This window comes from Rissa tridactyla, chromosome 3, assembly GCF_028500815.1.
Source record: "Rissa tridactyla isolate bRisTri1 chromosome 3, bRisTri1.patW.cur.20221130, whole genome shotgun sequence".
NCBI lineage: Eukaryota > Metazoa > Chordata > Aves > Charadriiformes > Laridae > Rissa > Rissa tridactyla.
Genome location: NC_071468.1, coordinates 125597778 through 125606024, shown reverse-complemented (window position 1 = coordinate 125606024; position 8247 = coordinate 125597778).

Sequence of the window (8247 nt, the reverse complement as noted above, 5' to 3'; positions counted from 1 at the left end):
AAGCTCCAGCTTGTGCCCAGTGGCCTGCCCCATGGTGAAGAGCCAGGCTCCTTAGCGCGAGTGCCCTGGCTTTTTTCCTAGGAGCTCCGTATCTCACCAGCTTGGATCCACTCAGCTTCCAAAACAAACCGAACTCAGATGCAAGACAGAGCCCGTGCCCAGTGCACTTGACCCGGTACTTTGTACAGACCTGCAGATTGCTGAGACCCTGTGGAATGCAAGGCAAGGGCAGTGCTGGGAGGGAAAGCAAAGAGTTAAAAACGAACAAGCCAAAGGAAAGGGAAAAAAAAAAAAGCAAACAGGCCAGAGTTTAAAAAAAAAAAAGTAGAAGGCGGCAAAGAGCAGAAAAGGAAACCTCTTGAGCGTCTCTTCCCCTCTTGGCTTCTCCTCGCTCAGTCAGCGAAGAGGAGGGGAGGCTGGAGCCCGCGGGTCTGCTCCCGCTGCCGGCTTGTCTCCCGGAGAAGTCCCTGTGACTCCGGCACCGAGCAAACCTCTTCCCTGGCAAGAGCAGGAGAGGGACTGTGAGCTCTTTAATGAACCCGCTTGTTTCCTAAACACCTTAAGAGGTGTACGCTCTCCAAAAAAGCTGGCTATCACTGGGTTGAACATTTCCACGAAAGCCAGGAGCTGCGGCGAGCGGCTAAAAGCACCGTTTCCTCCGGAGAAACATGGCTGGGGCACTTACATCGCGATTTGGAAATGCGGGTTTTGGGACGAGCTCTTTAATGCAAGAGTGGGCTCCGCTTCCCCATGGGTGTCCCAGCAGCCGCTGGAGTGGGAGCTGGGAGCCAAGCGGCTTTACTCCCTTCCCCCTTCCCAGCTCCACCGGCAGCTTGTTGAGACGAGCCGGCGCTGGCTGCTGCACGCTTGCCAGCGAGGGAGCGGGGAGCTCTGCCCAGGTTTGGCTGGGCATGTTGCCCGGGTCGCACACATCAGATTTGGGATAAAATACACTAAATACGTCGTCTGCTTGTAATTTGGGGAACAAGGAGGTGCCATGGTGGTGCAGGCACACCAACACAGGGTGCAGGTACAGCCGATATGCGGTGCCTGGCAGATGAAGTATAACCAGGCATGGTCCCGTTATCATATCAGAAAATAATTATTTGGTTACAGAAAACTGTAAGGAAAGAGAAGGGGGAGCCCAGGGATCCCTGGATGATTTTAAGGGGATTGTTCCCCAGATGAGCTTTTGACGATGGGGCTCAATCGGTGACCTGCAAGAGAAGAGCCCCTTTGCCAGAGCAGGTGCTGGTTTGGGGGGTTTTGCTTTTACATGGCCCATGTGGTGCCCGTCAAACGCTGTTTTTTCAGACTCTCTGGGAGCACTCACATCACATTTCCAAACATTTTCTCACTGGCATTAGAAAAAGCAATTTTTTTAACGCGTGAGTAGGGCGACTCCGTGGGGCTTAGTTACACTGTGACTGAAAAAAGCACCCTGACACTGATTTTTGAGGTAATGGTGATGCATCATACGAAAAAAGATCATTTCCCCTGCTTTTTCCCCTCCCTAACTGCTTGTTGCATCAAGTAGGGGCGGAGAGCCAACAGCTGGAAGCAAGCGAGAGGCAGCGGAGGCAATTGGGAGATTTGCAACCCGGCCAAGGGCTCTGCAAACCTCTGCCAGCGCCTGCCTCTCCTCCTTCCACGGCCCCCTTCAAAAAACAGGGGGAGAGGAGGCGCAGGCCTGGGGCGCCGGCAGCGCTGTTCCGAGCCCGCCACGAGGACGGGCTTCGTTACCGATGTTTACATTGTTCTTTCCTGTTTCCTTTTTTGTATTACAATTGGAAATCCCAAGCGCAGCCAGGCTGCTGTTGAAGGCTGCTCGCAGCCACGCCACGAAGGATAAACAGCCGGGGAGCCCCTTCTTGCACTATATATGGACAAGGAGTTGAACGCCCTTTTTAATTTTGAAACACCCTCCCACCACAAAAAAGTGCACACTTTCTTTTTAAAACCTGCTTACTCCTTGCAGTTTGTTTCATTTGAGACAGCTCGGCTAAAAAGCATTCCCTACAAACGCAAAGCAGAAGCGCAGCACAGAGCAAGCGTCCAGGGCACTGGTTTCTGCCTTTTGCATGAACTGTTGCAGGCTGTTTTGTTTATGATGTTGAAAAGAGCCCGGAGGGGCATTTGGGAGGAAGCCAAATTGCAAACGGCTGAATTGCATAACCAGGAATCACGGCCGCGTATCACCATCTTCCTTGCAACTTAGAAACGACGCAGCAGCAGCCGGGAGCCACAGGACGTGCGTAGCTCAGAGCTTCCTCCATGGATGCTGACGTGACGAACCCCACCGCCTCCGCGGAGCTTTCCTGGGTCCCCCTGCTTGTGTGAGACACTGCAAATAACCACATTGCCGAAAGCTCTCCCGACGTCACATTTTGCTTCGCCATACGCGGCCTTGCGGATAATCTTTTCAAGCACCTCCCAATGTCCTGCTCGGTGTCCGGCACGCTTCTGCATGGGAGAATTGGCAAAATTGCATTAAAAGGGCGTTAGGATCAGACCATCAGCTTTTGTGTCAGTGACTGGAACGGCTCGCTGAAAAGAAGAAAAGAAAAAAAGCTGGGATTATTTCATTTAAAAACAATAAGCACGTAAATTATTCTTCGCAGACACCTACTTCCCTTCTCCTCAGACCAGCCCCTGACCACACAGTGTTTACCGCAGCAGCTCTGGATCAGATGAGGGTTCGTAGCTGCTTGTAAATCTGGGAGGCTTTTCCCCCTCCAGCTGGTCCCGAGCATTGAGCCTGGGAAGGTCACATAATCTGCTCCCAAACAGAGCCTGCGCTGAGGCACACGCTCCAGCCCACCGACCTCCTGCTCACTACAGCGTGCAGGAACTTCATCTCCTCCCAAGGGCCCAGTTCAAGCTTTTCCTATACATTGGAAGAAGTTACACTCTGCAAAAACAGAGATGAGCACGGCAGGTGCCCTGAATCCCGGCAATTGGCTGCTTGCAGGAGATGATGCTCGGCCACGGCTTCCTCTCGCAGTTCTCTGCTCGCCAGAAGTGTCCACGGGGAGATGAACCACTCCACACGGCCGCCACAAAAGCACTCCCATCCCACGAGAAGTGGTTTTGCAAGCCTTGCTGCAAGAAGGTAATTAATCGCTTGCAGCATGGGAAGTAAGCAAGAAGTCACATTGAGACGTGATTAACTTCAAATCGATGGAATCGCTCACGCTGATAGCACAGTCCTCAGCATAATTTTGCGGTGGGTCGACTTGTACGCCTCCAAATAACTCCCAGGAGTTAGCACGGGCTGTGGATAACTTCCTGGAAGGAGCTGGCATAAAGGAATTCTTCTCCTGAAGCTCAGAGACTTCAGTAGTGGGGATGTGGCCAGACTTCGTCAGTAGTTCTCAAGGTGGTGTTGAATTCACTAATACCGTTGTTGCTATTGAGGTTAAAACAAGGAAATATAAGGGAAACTCTCCCAAATCCAGTTGTCTTTTCTTAAGGCCAGGATTTTAGGCAAATATTCTATGCATGTGCACCAATAGAGCAGGTGTTCAGGCATTGCACGAGAACAAGGGGTTGAAGGCAATAATTTTAGATGATGTGGCCTCCGTTTTAGCTGGACACCATGTCCCACCACAGAGGCTCCTCCCTTCCAATGGCCAACCTAAGAGTTCTGACAAGCTCTGAGGTCCTGTGGGATGAAACACTCCAGAAACCAGCGGACAAGTCTGGATTCCCAACCAGATGGCCCCAAGAAGATGCGACTTCAATGAGTGCCTGCGCCTTGAGTCTGGGAGGGCTTTTAGCTCTTCTTCTGCTGGTCTCAGCTGCTGACACTCGATTTGGGAAGCAGGGCGATGAGCAATGATGGGTCCGTTGACTTGCATAAGTCAGCACAACTGCAGCCGTCAGGAAGACGAGCTTCTGTGTCTCAGGAAACCCAAAGGGCAGCAGCCAAACTCACAGAGGATGCTTTTTAGGAAATGTTCATACTTTTCTTCAACTGCACAGTCAATAAAAATTGACGTAATTTTCTCCTCCCCTCCCCACATTTCTTCCTCAAATGTTTTGATCCCATGAGCTGCAGATTTTAACAGCATCGCGTTCCAAAGACTGCAAGTATTAGCAACTTTGAGACCTGGATTTTCCCAGTCTGGAGTTGCTCAGATCACAGTACGTGTCGGCCCTTTTATAACAGCAACGAATGCAGGAAAATCTAGTAAAAAAACCCTCCAGTTTATTTGGTTAATTTGGTATCGGTGGCTTGGCTCCGATTCATCTCCTATCAAAACAAAATGAATGATATTAATAGATTCAGAATGTCAGTTAAGCAGTTTATCGTGAGCTCGTGTATTCAGAAATGAGTAATCTCTTGAGGTCAAGGGACAGAGGCCAAAGCGAAATGTCGGGCAGAGCAGTGGGTGGGTAAAACCAAGGCAGACTTATTCAACTGCTCAGCGTTGTTGGACTCGAACTAACATTTAATATTAATTGAAATTGAAGCTGTGAGTAATGGTCATCCTGTGGACATGGGTTTTTTTATGTACGGCATTTTTTTCCATTGTGTTTTTTCCCCCGTTTTAAAATGTTGCACAATTAATTAAAAAATTGGGTGTGTTGCTCACATCACATACATAGCAATATTGGGAACACTACAGAGAGTAACAAAAGTAACCACCAGAAATAAGCATACCTTAGTTCTACTTACGTAAAGCAGGCTAAACCATCACTAAATGTTTTTAATTGGGATTTTTCACTTATGGGTTCACGGAGATTCACCAAGATTCCCTATAAAACTCAAGGTTTCGTGGGATAGGAAAGGAAAACTCTGTTGTAGATAACTGGTTTAAAAATTTTGAGAAACCAAGGGTAGGAATAAATAGTTTCATGTCTATTCCCCAAGGCAAGAGGCTAACAGATGGAATCCCTCATGGATATGGGCCGGGCGATCTGTTGTTCAACACGTCATTACAAAATCTGACCAGGGAGTGAGTAGTGAGGTGACAACGTTTACAGGCAAAATTATCCCAAACAGCCATGCCTGAAACCAGGGAAAGATCTCACAGCACAGTGCGATGAGGGGATACAATGGCAGATGTGATTTCATGTCAGAGAGAAACACATCTTGGAAAAATTACGCTAATCATATGTATATAGTTGTGGGCTCTCAATCAGCTATTACCTTGCAGGAATAAAGAAATTTGGGGGTGATTGTTGATAGTTGTCTGAGAAGATCAGCTTAACACTCAGCAGTAGTCAAATCAAATGTTGGCAGCTGTTAGAAAAGAAATAGAAACCAAAACAGTAAACATCATTATGCTGGTGTATAAAATACCACATTTTGATGACTGATGCCGATCCGGCCACCCCACCTCCAAAAGCATATGTAAAACTACTAAAGTTACAGCGAAGGGTTATCATGGTTAATCAGAGGGAGAAGTCAGCTTTGGCACAGGGAAGACCAGAAGTCTGCGAGGGACGTGACTGGTGGGGCAGGGAGGGAGAACATGATAGAGCTCCTGAGTCACGAATACTGCAGGGACAACGAAGGAATAATTAGGCAGTAAAACCTCAGACAAAAGCTGGAGACACAGAAGAAATTCCCAGGCAAACAAAAGCAAGAAAGTTTTTCACGTAACGCGTCGGCCCCCGGTGAAGCTGCAGTGCAGGATGTGGTGGAGACCAAGCGAATTAAAAGGGTTTAAAAAAGGGACTAAAGAAATTAATGGATTAGAGGTGCATTAGTGCTATTAAACATGATAGGTGGATGCTCTCCAGATTAAAAGTGGACTATTAACCACAGAAAAGCCTTCTACCCTCTGTGAAATGATCTCAGTGCAAGATTTCAAAGGCCGGTCCCGCGACACACATGCTCATCGTTGGTGCTACCATGGTCTTAGCAGAGACGCCACAGGGCGTCAACTCCAAATCCAGCCACGGACCTTCTCATTTGGGGGTCAGTTACACCAAGGTATCCATGAACTTTACACACCGGTACCAATCACGTTACATTTTATTGGTGTACAAAGGAATTAGCTGCCCAGGACTGTGTAAGTATCTGGGATATTGAAGCACTGCATCGCACACACATACTGTTTTCACCACATTATTAAACTCTATATAATACTACAGCTATACCAAGCCTCTAAATCTGGACTATATACAGTCACCATTAGTACTTTTCTGCTCAGATTTAGCCCGTTTAGCTTACTTTCAGCTAAGATTTAACCTGACATCAACCCCAAACTCTGACAGTAAAGGTAGAATCTCAAAACCGTTTGGGTGGGAAGGGACCTCTAAAGGCCATCTAGTCCAACCCCCTGCCATGGGCAGGGACATCTTCAACTAGAGCAGGTTGCGCAGAGCCCCGTCCAACCTGGCCTGGGATGTTTCCAGGGATGGGGCAGCCACAGCTTCTCTGGGCAACCTGCAGAATTAGTAGCAATGACAATCAGTAAAGCTGTGAGAGATCAAACAACGTCCTAAGGTGAGGGTTTTGCATGATCTTGGAAGGATTTTGGAAGATTTAGGATATACAGTTGATTGGTGCCATTACTTATTCACTCTTACACATTTATGGTATCTTTTTTTTAATGGGCTGTAAACCATTTTTTACAACACTGGGCCGAAATGTCTCTGAAAGCAGGAAACACCTGTGCGTGTTGCTGTGGCCACACTGCATGCCTGGGCTGGGTATCCAGCCTGGGCAGCACAGGGCTCACTTGCCACACAGGCAAGTGCCTTGTGCTCACCACCTTTGCTTCCTCCACTGAAAACAACAAAGTGAAAATACAAGATCATACTCCCTAAATTTTAACCGAACTTTTCCCCCTTTTAATAAAATAAAACTAACAGTCGCCACACACCAACCTGAGGTTAAGCCCCCCGCCTTTATTCCCCTCTGCCCCCTTCTGAGAAGCGGCCCACACCACCCCTGGGCTGTGGCCGCGCCGTGACTGAAGGCTGCGCTCTCCCCTTCCCTCAGAGGGAGCTCCCACCCCTCTACTGCGGAAGGGACGGCGGGAGAAGCAGGCCGGGCCCTCACTGCTCCTCAGGGACGCCGGTCCAAGCGGTGTCTCCCTCACGGGAGACACTCCCGGGCGCTGGACAAGGCCCAAGTGAGGCCTCACACCACCCCCCGCCCCCCCCGCCAGCTGAGGCGCTGGCCTGGGTGACCGGTCGCCGGCGCCGAGCCACAACCCCCTCCGGCTGCTGGGAAAGGGGCCAGCTCCTTCGCACCGCTCCCCACGGGACGGGGGACAGCGGAAGGCAGGAACCTCTGCCCGCCCGCCAGCCGCGGCCGCTCCGAGCTGGCGCCGCACTCGGCCGCAGCGCCGCTAGAGGCGGCGGGGGGGCGGGGCCTCTCCCGCGGCCCGTCTCGCTATTGGCCGCCGGGCGGTGCCGCCTCCCGTCATTGGTCCCTTCCGGCTGCCCTGCCGCCCGCCGATTGGCGGCGCCTCCACCCCCCCCCCCAGCCCCTCCCGCTTTCCCCCGGCTCGCGGACGGGGGCGCGAACGTGCCGGGCGGGCTGTTCCCTGGCCGGGGGGCGCGCGCGGCCGCCACGTGGGGAACTGCACGTAGTCAGGGCGGGCAGGGGGGGGGGGAGAGCACGCGCCGTTCCCGCCAGCGCCGGGCGGCGGAGGGGGGGCGTCAGGGACGGCAGCGGGAGGGGGAGGGCGAGGGGCGGCCATGGGGAGGGAGCGGCGGCCGTGGGGGGACATCCTGAGGGGAAGATGAGGGGCAGCCGTGGGGCTAGAGGAGGGGCGGCAATGGCAGTGGCAGCCGTGACGGGAGATCATGAGGGGCAGTCATGGGCTGGGGGAGGTGGCCGTGAGGGGAGATGATGAGGGGAGATGAAGGGCGGCCATAGGATGAGAGAGGCGGCCATAAGGGGTCATCATGAGAGGAGATGAAGGGCGGCCATGGCGAGTGAGGGGCAGCTATGAGAGGAGATCATGAGGGGTGGCCATGAGGGGAGCTGGTGAGTGGAGCTGAGGGGCGGCCATGGGATATGAGGGGCAGCCATGAGAGGAGATGATGAGGAGAGATGAGGGGCAGCCATGGGATGTGAGGGGCATGGGATTTCCATGAGAGAAAATCGTGAGGGGCAGCCATGAGGGGAGGTTATAAGGGGAGATGAAAGGTGGCCATGGGATGCAAGGGGTGACTGTGAGGGGAGATCATAAGGGGAGATGACAGGCGGCTACAGGGAGCAAGGCACAGCCATGAGATGTGAAGGGTGGCCATGAGGGGTGAGGTGCAATGGCAGTGGGG